Source organism: Patagioenas fasciata, chromosome 3 (genome assembly GCF_037038585.1).
Source record: "Patagioenas fasciata isolate bPatFas1 chromosome 3, bPatFas1.hap1, whole genome shotgun sequence".
Taxonomy (NCBI): Eukaryota; Metazoa; Chordata; class Aves; order Columbiformes; family Columbidae; genus Patagioenas; species Patagioenas fasciata.
This window is the reverse complement of record NC_092522.1, coordinates 21,737,549-21,751,718: the sequence shown is the minus strand read 5'-3', so window position 1 is coordinate 21,751,718 and position 14,170 is coordinate 21,737,549. Positions and strand designations below refer to the sequence as shown.

Sequence of the window (14,170 nt, the reverse complement as noted above, 5' to 3'; positions counted from 1 at the left end):
ACTGTAAAACTGTTAAAAATTTACCTTTGATCGTTATAAAATTCAGAATCAATCTTTTCTAGTGTATAAGGTTGACATATATATACACAGATGTATTTATCTGCCTTCTATATATGTTGATGCTTTATTTGCCCTCAAAATATTAATTTAGTATAACTATATAAGGATGTTGATACAGTTGGGATATACTTTATCACACTGTGAGAAAGGCTAGTGCTATTTGTGATAGAGACTGTAACTGGAAAATACCAGGAGACTGTACAACCCTGAGGTAGAAAGTTTTATGTTCCTCACCAGTATTTCAAATTGGAACATTATGTCTAAGACTTGTTGGCTTTTGGGTTGTGTATTAAATCAGTTGGCATTTTTAATAAATGGTCATATACATAATTGACTCAAATTGGCATCTCTTGCATAGTTTAGGAGAGGAGCCAAAGACTAAATAGGCATTAAAACTTCAATCTTATAGAACAGTAATAACTTCATAGCAGATTGAAAGATACATTGGAAACAATTGATGGAAATAAGTAGTATGCTAAATATCTTCTAGACAAATACAGTGCTCTATTTTCCAAACTATCAGTGCAAGACCTTTCAGAATGCAATTCTTTGAAAACAAATTATAAAAATTGCTAGCTCTTACTTTGTTCTTGGCCATTAGTAACTAAATCAATGTAAAGCAGAGGTGTAGTAAGCTTTTGCTTGCCCCACTACCTGCTCACAAAGGAAAACAACTGGATGAAGATGCCTCTCATTTTAAAATTTGATACCTAGAAACAATAAAATAGAAATATTTTCTGAAACACTAATTTACATGCAAACCTAAATTTACTAACTTGTTAATGTTGGCACAGTAGATTGGGTATCTTGATAGCAACATTTTTGCAGTTAAGTCATCAGTATTATAAAATGAATGAAAGGAAATGCTCATCTTCCAGATTGATTCATGGTGTGAATAAACAGATGCAGTTAAAGTTGATATTCTATGTAGAATCACTTCCTATATGCATTTGGTACATAACTAATGGTATCTGTATACATGTTAGCATAAACTGTAATAAATTAATGTCCTCTCAAACAATCTGTAGAGTGAAATGTTCACATAACACTTACATACCTCACATGTGATGTTTAATTGCAGATGTGGATGCCACCTGTAGTGATTTTGATTTTGGAACAGCTTTGCATATTGCTGCATTTAACCTGTGTACAGGAGCTGTCAAGTGCTTGCTGGAACATGGAGCAAATCCTGCCTTTAGGGTAAGGAGTTAGGCTGTAGATTCACCAAAAAGTGAATAAGTGGATAGACTGAACAGTCTGTGTGGGGTTTTGGTTAGCTGAAAGTATGTTACATGGAGTGATAGTGCCTCAGAAAAATTATTTGTAACTTTGTATGCTTTCTCATACTCTTGTGTTGAAGTTTGGCTTTGTGTCATGGTCTAGTTCAGTAGTTCAAATAGCTGTCAAGGTGTTCTTCTGTTTGTTGCTTGGACTTTCATTTGTTAATACTCCTTTGTGTCTTGCAACGGTTGTCACGGCAGTGGTGGATCTTTCAGAAATACAGCAGTGCACTCTGTGACTTCCAGAAACGCAGTGTATCGCTTAGCAGTGGACTTAGTCTTAGCATAAGTAACTGGTAATGAAGAAACATTAACTGCTTCACTTACTAACCAAATAATTGGCGTGAGTCATAGTATAAAATGCTGCTGTGTGTGTAGCCACAAATCTTGGCTTTTAGTGTTGTGGGTTTTTGTTGTTGTTGTTTTTTGGTGTTTTGTTTTTTTTTAGCATAGGCATTATTTCAGTTCTCCGTTTTCTTCTTTTTTTTTTTTTTTAAATGAGAAATCATGGTTGTTTTAAAGCTATTCAAAAGCCATTATTTTATGTATCACTGATGGTATGAAATCTTCTGGAACATCATTGTTCATACAGTAGTTCTTCATGATAATTCAATCTAGATAATTTAAAAATGCTGTTTTTCTCCTTTGTTTCGTTACTATTGAGTGCATGTACATGTTTCAAATTCCATGGCAGCTGTATGTTTGAAAGGCTGTTGTCCCAGGGAGTGCTGGTTTGTAGTTGCACAAGCCTGAGCTGGTGAAGCTGCCCTTGAGAAAACCAGTCTGGTGCCATGGTGCCCACTTTTGCTGCCTTGCCTGTGCTCGGTCCCGTGCCCTGTGGTAACACAAAGATTTGCAGGACTGGTGTGACTGAAACAATCGCTCATGTGATGACTAAAAACTCAAAACAAGCTGCCAGCTCAACCTTAACCTGGCTATATCGTGGTTTTAAGGTACTGTGACTTGAATGGGGCTGAACTTTTACTTATGGAATGACTGTAGATTTTTAGAAAATGATAGGTATTTGATTCTTCAATCCCATGATAAAGCTCTGACCAGAGACAGTGTGTAGAGCTTGCTCATATGAGGACAGCAGTGTAAATGCTGAGTAAGGATGATAGTTTTCTAAGGATGAGACAGGGAGATTTATAGGGGCTCAGGGAAGGTTGAGCTTTCAGTCTGTTTTTTAAGGGAGCAAAGCAGACAGAGTCTTACTCTATGTCATTCCCTCATTGGGTTTCTGGTAATTTCTGAATCCAGGGGCTCAGCTGAGACAAATTTGGAAGACCAAGATAATTATGTTTCCACAGACTGTGAAAATTGGCAGATAGGTGAAGATCTGTTACTAATGCCTTCGCTGAAGAGATTGCGGGCAGAACTTGCCATCATAGCAGCCTGGCAGCCCAACACTGCACTTGCAGTCTGGCTGTGGCCTGGAGTTCGAGTTGTCTCCAGGTGAGCTGGTACTCCAGCAGCTCTGGCCAAGGGCCAGTCTCACCTGGGACACAGGGGAGTCACAGTCACTGCCTGCTGGGAATGGGAAGTGTTTGGAAAGGACTCTCTCCTGCATTCATCTCTGACACAATAGTCTATGTCTAAATCTGAACAGCTTTATTCAAGTATTTATATGAGATATCAACTTTGTATAGTCTGTGCATGCAATATGTATTAATTAAATTCTTACACTTGGAATAAGCCTCATCAAGGAATAAGCTATACACTGAGTAAAACTAAATTCTTTGGGAAGTATTGACATTACAGTATTGGTATTACAGACTAGAATTCTTGTTTACTTTTCTAAATCTATGTTAAGTTACATGTATACATACAGGTGTGCTTTTCATGTGTTCTGAGTAGCAATAATGTTCTTTAAAGTAAAATTTCGGTAACTTAGCACTTTTGAAAATAAGTCACTGTAAATGCTAGTTTGTATATCTAAGGCTGTTTTGGTATCCTTCTGTGAAAATGTGGATGTTTTTATAACTGTTTATATTATCAAATATCTAATGAACTTCATAAGCTACTATAGTTTTGCTAACCAGGTGTATCTTTGTCACAAAACAAAGTCCTATGCTATGTTATGTTTCTACAGAATGACAAAGGGCAGATTCCAGCGGATGTGGTGCCTGATCCAGTGGATATGCCCCTGGAAATGGCAGATGCAGCAGCCAGCGCAAAAGAAATCAAGCAGATATTGCTGGATGCAGTGCCTCTCTCATGTGACATTTCAAAAGCCATGATTCCAAACTACGATCACGTCACTGGCAAGGCCATGCTTTTATCGCTTGGCCTGAAACTGGGAGATCGTGTTGTTATTGCAGGACAGAAGGTATGATAACCAGCCTGATACTACCTTCACGATTTCTAGACAGTCAATTTATTTACCCCTTTGGAGACATACCTCAAATTTGAGGGTGTAAAATACTTTATGGAAGGTATGAACTCTGTATGGCAGTAAGCATCTAGTTACAGATAGTAATAAGCTGAACAGTTATTTGTTACAGTCACTACTATGAAAAGCTGTTTTGAAGGGCACAGACTGCATTTTGTATCTGTAAACATTTTTTTAACAGTTCTCCTGTAGTACATCAATGTGGCTCAGATTTTATTAACATTTTTGGTGTCACATCAAAATGATGGTAAAATTTACAGATTACTTTGTGTGTTACCCAGCTTTCAGTTCTGAGTATGCATTTGTGAATTACCCCTGATAGTTTCCAGAAGGCAGTAAAAGAAAACTTTGATTCTGCTTCTGCTGTAGTAACCCAATTTCACTGGTGCAATGCAGCTAAAATCTTTGAAGCAATGCTGTGCCAACAGCGTTGTTATAATACGTGATTCTGTGCAAGTGTAAGAATGTAGCTAATTCTGGTACAGCTCCAATGTGAATAGCTTTTAAGAAGCTACTTTGCTAGACACATTTTAAAAAATGTATTTGCAAAATGCAACATTGATATTGCAGTTAGTAGTCACACCTTTTATTTGTTCTGATGGCAAGGGCTCTGAAATGAATTAGGAATGCCAGAACTCTTTTGAAGATTTCAAATATTTTTCTGGTAAATACGGAAGGCATTTGTGAGCAAAATTTGTTTGAGTAGCTTTAATAAGTTTTCTAGCCTAACTTCAGATTTGTAATTGTCACAACTGAAGTGTTCTACAGTGAACCACACCGAGAGCACGAAGCAGCTTCCGTTCTGTATTGTCATTTGGTGTGTTCTTGAAACTGGGTAAGGAAAAGTAAAGGAATCAGTAACTATGCAGAATGCATTCTAACTGAAGTACATACAGGAAGGCGCTTATTCTTTAAAGGCAGTAGAAGTTCATGGAAGTTTCTTTTACAGAAAGTCATTGCACACTGAAAGCAAGAGGAGATAATGTAATTGCGAGTTAATGGAGGCTTTATAGCACAAAAGGGAAGAAATTAGTCCTCTTCTGTATTTTTTTTCTCCAAGTAAAGCCCATGGTACTGTTTGTACTGTAATGTGCTTACTGTGTATAGATAAAGCTTCCTGGGTTTGGTTGGTTGTTACTTTTTTTTTTTTTTTTTAATTGAATATACTATTACAGTGGTTTTAAGAAGTTGTTGGAGGCTGTTTTTCTGTTGGCAAAGGCCAGCAGGGCTTTCCAGTTTTTTTAAGGGAACCAAAACTATGATTGTGCTTTTTGGTCTTCCTTTTCCACCTCTGCTTTCCTCTCTTCCTGTCTTTGTATGTGAGGAGTGGTTCTGCATTACTCCCACATTGTTTCCCACTCCCTTTCTCCATTTGTCCAAATGAATATGTGGATCTCAGCCCTGTCTTCCCCTCCCCTTTTATACTCACAAATGCAGGGTAGAGCAAAAGTGTGAACAGGATGATGAAAATGGTGCCCGATTCTTGATGTCCTCTTGGATCAGTTCTCATTTCCGGAATACAGGAGCGGGGATGAGGGCGCTGGGATGGCAGTATTTTTACGAGCAATATTTACGGATTCCTGTGCTCATTCCTGCTTCTGCAGTCTCCTAACGTATCAGCTGTAATGAAGCTTGAAAGCCATGCACAGCAGATGCCAGAGGGAAAATGGATTCCTCTCTCGATTCCTACTGTGCCTGTCATTCTAGTTGTCTTACAGGGTAGGAAGCTGTGTAAGCACGTGTTTGTGTATGTGATTTGAGGTCCCTTCAGCTTCACAGGCTCCTGCTGTTGCTAGATTATATCTTATCAAACCGACATTCAATGAAAATGCAAGTGCAGGGAAACTAACAGCTGGGAGAAAACTTCCTCCTGTTCCTGGCCCGTTTCTCCTGTGCGAGATATCCTTTGCTCCTTGCTTGCACAAGTCCTAGGGCTTGTGCAAAATTGGAGCGTCAGCTTTGCCAACTCCATCTCCTGTTTCAGATGCCTGCTGCTCTTGTTCCTCTGCCCAGTATGTGCCCTTTGGCTGGTGCCTGGAGAGTAGAGGAATCTGTTGGGCCGCTTGGCCAGGCTTCCTCTGGCTGAATTTGATCTGTGCTTGTACTTGGGCCTGAAAACATCTAGGTCTAGATTAGTGTGATGTACTTGCCTATAACAATCAAGTTTAAAAGAGACCTTCAGAGTAAAAGAAGAATAGGGTCCGGATCACGTTTATTTCTTTACAGAACATTAAGAAAGAGTAACTGGAAGTTTTTGTAGTAAAGAAAATAAAGGGTTTCTGTCTTTGTAATATCTGAGGGTGGATTGGACAGTGCAGTCATGGTAAAAGTGAACTAATAGTATTAAGGTCACATGAGGTAAATGAAAACTGAGCAACTGAAAGATCAAAGGTTTTTATTACTAAAACTAATTTAAAAATCAAATATAAAAATGAATTTAAATCTGTGCTAAATGCACCTCTGTTAGTTATTCCTCCTCCGTTTGGATGAAGTGTGTGAGCTTATAATGCATATTTGTGGAGACTGAGGCCCACTGGCAGGACTGGTCTGTCTTGATATTCTTGATATACTTATCTGTTCAGAGTCTATATAGTATATATTGCAACAGCAAAAAATGTTAGAACATTTCCTGCCTTTTTAAATTTTTTTCCATCATACAGATGGAATAAAAGATTTTTGAATGTTTTCCAAAGAAAAAAATTAAGTATGCTCTGAAGTTTACCCTTTAACCTTTGCAATATATATAAGAATACATATGTGTTTATATTTATACACACAAATATATATTTATGGAGTTTTTAATCTAGTATTTCCATGGAATGTCCAGTTCAGCAAGACACCCAGTTGTGATTCTGGAACTATTGTCGTGGAAGGCACTGGAAGTAAAACTTCTAGTTAGACATATACTGCTGTATCTTACTGACTTGGAGCTGTATTGTACAGTAGTGGTGTCTCATTGTTGCCTGTTATGAGATCTGTCAATAACCTCTGCATTTGTTTGATACAAAAATATATGCAGAAAAACTAATGCGTTTTGGAACATGCAGTGGCTGGCATCCAAAGATAGGAATGTCAATAATCAAGGGAGATTGTTATGTTTGCGTTTCTCTGTTCTGGTTGAAAGCTTGGTGGTGACTTGCTTTCTTCTTTGTAGTCTAGACTATGTCCTCGTGGACAATAAGTTTTTAGCAAAGTCATTCTATGTTGATGCTTTTGCTTTAGGTTGGTACATTAAGATTTTGTGGCACAACAGAATTTGCCAGTGGCCAGTGGGCTGGCGTGGAGCTGGATGAACCAGAAGGAAAGAACAATGGAAGCGTTGGAAAAGTCCAATACTTCAAGTGTGCACCGAAACGCGGTATGACCTTCAATATTTTTCTTTAAATTATTTTGAAACCTGAATTTAAAAAAAGTATTGGAAGATATGAGAGAATAAATACAGATAATGGATTGTGTTTCTTTTCTTCTTTGTAGTGCTTGCTTTGTTTGTTTTATTGATTCTTTTAGCTGCGTGTAGTTTTTTAGCTGCAACTATTTGCAAAACGACTCAAACAACCAACTAGTCAAAATTTCCTGTTACTTCTTTGAAAGTGTAAGGTAATAGTCTTTCTTGTTTTCCCATCTGTATTGTTGACGCTATTTGTTTGTGTTGTAACAGTAATGGCCCATGTTTCTTTACCTGTTTTGTCTTCCTTTTAATTTAAGAGGCTCACACTTGTAGCTGTTTTCTAACTTCCAGTTTGAGGTATTTCAATTGGTATTTCACAGATATACAAAGTCTTGCATTTTGTAACAGTGGAGACTGAATGTTACTATTAGGACAAAAAGGAGATTCTAATCGATAGTTTTACTGCCTTCCTGAATTACTCTGTTCAAGTTTCTTGATAAGTCTCTTGGTTTCACTGTTCCTTTGAGGTAGTTCTTCCTACCCTGCAAGTGCTTCAGCAGCATAACAAGCTGAACAAAACCCAAACTTAATGGTGTAAGAGATAGTAGCTGGAAAGTTTTGTTACATTATTTTTACTCCTGATTTTTTTTTTGGCACATCCGATTTTCTCTCCAGGTATCTTTGCACCTCTTTCTAAAATAAGCAAAGCTTCCGATCGCAAAAAAAGCTCTTTACGAAGTTCTTCCACGCGGTCTTCACCTTTGGTCAAATCCAAGAAAATAGACGTGACGCACATAACTTCCAAAGTGAACTCTGGTGGGTATTTACTTGTGTGTTGAGACAGGATAGAAGGATACTAATGTTCAAGAATTACCACCAATCTTATAAATTTTGATATTAAAATACTTGTTTGTTTTTAGTTCATCACTTGGGATGAGAAGTTGATATTCATTAGCTATGTGTTCTCATTCACTAGCCTTTAAACCGGCACTGGAAGGAGATGGTGTGTAGTCGCTTAGTGATTATAGTGGTCTGATGTACTATAAGAAGTTCTAGTCTTTATAGACTAGACTTTATAGTCTGTTAAAAAAAAGTTCAACGTTTATTCTCAAGCCTTTAAAGTTAATTTTTGATTGACTGTGATATTAGTTAAATGTCTAAACTTAATGTGATTTCATTTATTAAGATCATCCTGGGTCATTTGAAACTTCTCACTGAAATCAGTGAAAATCTAGAAACTAATCTATGACAATTTTATGTATAGAAATTGAAGAAATGTAGTTTATTTTCTGGCAAAATGGTCAGGGAACTATTTAACGGATTGCATTTTATCTGCTAATTAATTTATCTGAGTAAGACCAGAGGGGAATTAGAAGAGAAAGATGTCCTTGTAATAAGGCTTTGGTCTACTCATTGGAGTTCTAGGCTCAGTCTCTGGTTTAGTCTTTTAGTAGTTAATTCAAATTATTCAATCCTTCTGAATTCTCTTCTTGTGAAGGAAGAATGCTGCATCTTTTCTCACCTGTTTAGGTTCCCAGGTGTTTGGAGTTCAGGCTCTTTCCTGCTCTGTACAGTGCCCACCATGCATAGCCTGGCCCCATGTCTGGCTGGTTACATGATGATGCCATTAAGCATATTACATTAGCATTTCTTTTCCCTTCCAAACCCTGTTTAGGTGACATGCTAAGGGATGGAAGATATGCACACATTCTCATGGAATTTACTCAAGCACCCTAAAACACTCTGCTCTTTACCAGTGATATGCAGGGCACAGAGAGAATGTGCCAGGCTGGTAGAAAAGACGGGTTTTGGCAGCATTTTGGATGACTTGTGTAACTCTTCCCTACATAGATTGAGGGGGAAGCAAGCCCTAATTATGTGTATTTACATTTAGCACAAGATTTAAGCTATTTATAAATGGATATCCTGCATAAAAAGCTTCTCAGAAAAATGAGGAGCGGATCTGAGCTGACTTTTCTATTTAGTATTTTTCAATGGTTGATTCAGTTTATTGTGAACTGATTGTAACTCACTAATCTAAAATGGAAAGCAGCACTGTTTCCTTTGTCACAGACAGCGTGTTCCGGGCAGTTTCTGTCACAAAGGTGCGTTTGTGTCTTTGTAAATTTTAAACATTTGATGCTTGCTTTAGGTAAAAAATCAGTGAGTTATGCATCATCTGCCCAGCAGAGTTACACCCACTAACAGTCATCTGGAAGCTGCCGTTTATAAGATGTTCTTGTGTTGAAATTTCCATTAGCATTTAATGTGCCTGGCTGATCCACAGGCTGGAGTGGGAGGATAAGGCTGCAGAGGCAGAACTTTGTTTTGCAGCGTTTACATCCATCTCCATATTACATTTATTTCTCTTAAACTTCATCCCTGCGATACACTGGTTTGCAATGATCCAAGAAAAAATAATACGCTTTTTTCAGCTTATAATCATATCTACAAAGTAAAATATAATACTGTATATGATTTTCAAATTCGATTTGTTTCTACTGGATTTGAACAATCCATCAAATTGATGATAATAGGTCTTTTTCATGTTTTTAGAAAAAGGATTATTGTGATCAAATTGAGAAATATGTTATCTGTCACAAACACTAGTTTTTAGCTCTGATGCCTTAATGGCTAAACTATACAATTTTTGAAAATATAATAGATTTGTGAACTACTTCACTCCCTGTAGCTGAATTAAGCTGAGAGAAATAGTTACATAAAAAAGATACGATTTTTCTTTCATGATGGGAGAGGATTCATCATAGATAAGCTTGTTCTTCATTGAGTTAGGGTAGGAAACTGTCAGAAATGCAAAATGACTGTTCACAAATTATAACTTTGTGGCAATACTAGTTCACATGCATATCACAACATTTCTGCTCTAAGAGATGCTATTGCCATACTTCAGTATTTGTAGACAGCCTGAAGATTTGATCTCTAAACTTTTATGCATAATCTTTAATGCAGAAATTGCGAAATTAATCCTAGTGAATAGTATACCTTAAGTACTATGAAAGTGTATGTTGCATATATAATAAATATAAATGTTTCAAAAATTTAAGTAAAGCTCCTTCAATATAAACATTAATAATTTTCAGATAATTTGTTTATTGTTGGTCAAGATAGTTTGCACTGGTTTAATGTGTTAAGGGGTTTAAACGTTTGTGCTTATCCATCAGAACAATTTTGCAGTCTTGTCTTACCCATTTATCAAGAGTCTAAGAAATTGTACGGTTCTGTCTGTTTTATCCATGCATCCGCTCATCTGCAGATCTGTCAAATGTTTGTTGTGTATGACTTACCTGTAAAATTATTTTTCATTGTTAGGATGTATATATTTAATTGTATATATTATTTTTTATAGGATTAAATATGCCAAAAAAAGACAGTGCTTCTGAAACCAACTTTATGACTCCTAAAAGGGGCAAAGCTGTACCTGCAAAAGACGGTAATGAAATTTTTAAAACTTTTTTAACATCTTGAGAAAAATTTTGAGTAGACCAGAGGAAGTATTATTACTGCCATACCTCTGAAAAAGTCCTTTATCTATAGGAAAGAGTTTCCCTGCCTGTCTGTATTCAAGTCCCAAGCACGCTGTACACATTTATTTTCCCAGGAGCAAGAGTAATTTGTGTGGGTGTTTGGCTGGCGTTCTGTGTTGGTTTGATAACAGCTTTGGTCCATATGTGTGGCCAAGAATATTGACAAGCCCTTAGAGCTGAAAGCTGTCTCGTAGTGAATGATTTTCCAGAGGATCTGCAGAGTTACCTTCTAGGGTTTCTGAGGGGAGGAGACCTTTTGCCCTGTGTCGTTACTGCCTAGATTTTAATGAAGAGTCGTGCACATCTTCTGTTGGAATTTTTTTTCTCTCCTGTATCTGTATGTTCACACTTGTATTATAAAGTGTTGTCATCTAACAGTACTTAACAGTCTTGGCATTGTATCATGGAAGCCTCATAATAACGAACTTCAAATATGAAAAATGAAACTCTAGCATTTTCAAAAGTTCCTTTTACATACAAATCATCCTCTGCAATTATCTAGTTTCAGAATGGGATAGTGACTTCTATTGCATCAGTATGTTGTTTGCCAAATGAAAACATAAAGGGACGTCGCTTTCAGGGCTGTCTTTAACGAATTGTAACAATCCAGTTTCCTTTGAGGTTTTCTCTTTAGAATCATACTATGAATGTTGGTAAAAGCAATATTTCTTTGAATAACTTGAAGTGTGAATTTCAGTATACCTTCTTTGAAGAAAAGCACCTTTTTATATCCTCTGTCAGTGAGCAGTTGTAAGGAAGAGACTTGGGCAAGAGGCCAGTGTAAGGTATTTAAGTACTGTCCAATCAGGTACTTTTTCAGAGGTGAGCTAGAAAACTTGTGTAGACAGAGGTTTCCAACATTTTGTTCATGGAGGGCGCTTAATGGCTTGGTCTTCAGGTTCTGGTCATGCGATGAAAATAATTGGCAGGATAGTGTCTGTGTTTGATGGATATATGATATCTGCAATTAATAGGACTCCAAAGGCTTCACAGGCTGTAAGTGATGTGAAGCCTCATTTTGTGATTTAGTGGTTTAGCTGATACTGCTATAAAGCAGGTGCAGAACCTTTAGAAAAATCCAACTTAGAAAGTAGTTCAGCTTGGGGTTTTCCTGGAGTTTGTGCTGACTCTGTTGTGTGGTGTTTGTTTGTTTGTTTTTAAACAAACTCCCCAGAAACCCTTGACAAATTGGAAAAACTCTTGGGGGGATGGTGGGGAGGGAAAAAGATGGAGAGGAGTAAGGCCAACTACAAAGTTCTGGAGCAAGGCTGAAACAGTCAACTCTATAAATACACCCTGGAAATGATATGCCCAGTAATAATTCTGCATAAAAGGACCTGGAGATACTGAGGATTACAGGGTAAACGAGAGTCATCTATGCTGTCCCGTTGCAAAAGGGGAAGCACACTTCGATGGGCTGTCAGCCATGAGGTAATGCAAAGTGACCTGGATGCTTCACTTGGCACAGGTAAGGTCTCTGCTAGGATACAGATCTAGCTTTAAATACCACATTTCAAAAAGATGCGAGTCATCTGGAGAGAATTCAGAGAAGCCACCACAGTAACTGGAGATATAAAACATGACTTAGGAGTAGAGACTGTTGGAATTGTGATTGTGTGATTAACAACATGTGTAACAAGAGTAAGAAATCTTGAGCTAAAACTGTGGTAATTTAGGCCTTTATATTAGGGGGGAAAAAAAATCCCTTGAACAGTGTAGATAATGATGTGGTGAAATATATTGCTGACAAGTCCTGAGATCGCCCTGATGGGAGATTTTTAAGAACAGGTCAAACACTCGCTTCTCAGGAGTGAGCTAACAAACAGGTGTTTTGCCTGATGAAGAGAAGTAGATTGTAAGACCTGCTGAAGTCCCTTTTGTTCTTCCTTCTCCTGCCCCATGATTTCCTACAAAATGAAGCATCTCAATGGCTGGTTTAGTTTCAGCAGCTTTTGTTACACTCATGTAAAAGTGCTTGGTGATGGTCTGACCTCCAGTGAATCCATTACTGGACTGACTTTTAAATATGGACTTGCAGTATGTGTTCACAAACGCAGGTGAATATTTATATAATACCTTTGACTTGAAGGTTGCCTGTTTAGTCACCAATCATTTAGTAATTTGCATTTTCTTCATTGTAGGACAGCTGCAGCCAATATCTCAGTCTTTAGATTGATATCTCCAAGTACCTAAGCTTTTGCTTTGACCCACTGAATTTACTGTTCTGCAGTTCTTTACTGTTTTGCCAAACTGAAGGATTAAAAAATTGAACATGTTAACTCTTTTGCTTTGTGAAACCTAAAGTATTAAGCCTCTCAGAATGCTGAAAACCTCTATAAGCCATAGAATCATAGACTACCAGGTTGGAAGGGACCACAAGGGTCATCTGGTCCCAGCTTTCTTGGCAAAAATACTGTCTAGAAAAGATGGCTCAGCACCCTGTCCAGCGGCAACTTAGAAGTGTCTGGTGTTGGGGAATCCACTGCTTGCCTGGGGAAATTATTGCAAAGGCTGATTGTTCTCATAGTGAAAAATTTCCCTCTCGTGTCCCATCAAGATCTCCCCAGGAGTAACTTTTATCCAATACTATCTAAATTTTTCACATTGAGAAACTGAGGCATAGGCATGCCTTCCTGAGGGTAGGAAAGGGAGGAACTGGGGAGAGCCTTGAAAAGGAAGGAGGAAAGCTGAACATAAATCTTATCAGACAGTTTAGACATCAGGGTTTGCAAATGCAGATAAAAGTGATTTATTTCCCATTCTTACTTTAGAGTACAGTTTTTAATATTAATACAGTATGTAATGGAATATAGTAGGCTTTAATCCAGACAATAATTCACTCACATAATATCACCTTCCTTCTACTTCTCATCAAATCTTTAATAGGCTGGATGCTGAAAGTGTGGTGGTGTGATCTCTTATTAGTAAGGCTCCCATATTTTAATAAATTTGCTTGGGACTATTTAGAACTTTTGTAGAGTGAAAAAGAATGGGCTTTTGGAGACCTCTTCCAGCACTCAGCTATCACCGTATTCCTGAGGCTGGGTGAGGTGCACCTGTCTCATTCCTGACAGGTGTTTGTGTAAGTGCTGCTTAACAACTTCTAGTTTTGGCTCTTTAGTCTGTATTCTGCCCACCACAGAGAACAGATAACGTCCTTCATACAGAAGCTTTCCCTTCTGCTTCATCTGTCCTTTTCCAAAAATGATCTCTGAAGGACTATTTCCACTTCTGTCTTTTAGGTTTTCCTGGGTACAGCAGCTCTTCCTCTTCTACTACCTCCTTGGAAGGCAAACAGAATTACTCCAAGAAGTGAAATGCAACTAGCAGCAATAAAAAAGCAGTGACTAGAGTCTCTTCTGCCTCATCTAAAATTAGTGCTGGTATGGTCTGTTTTACTGAGGTGTATTTTGACAGGTGGGAGTTTACTGCTGTAGTGAATACTTATGTAGAACTACTTCTGCTGTTTCAGAATCTGAGATAGTTCAGGAAAGACACCTGGGAG

General features: G+C 37.7%; 1 pseudogene; it reads left to right on the top strand.

Moving 5' to 3' along the window:
* Window positions 1-14,170, top strand: part of LOC136099479 (CAP-Gly domain-containing linker protein 4-like) — a 32,458-nt pseudogene that overhangs the window by 11,568 nt on the left and 6,720 nt on the right.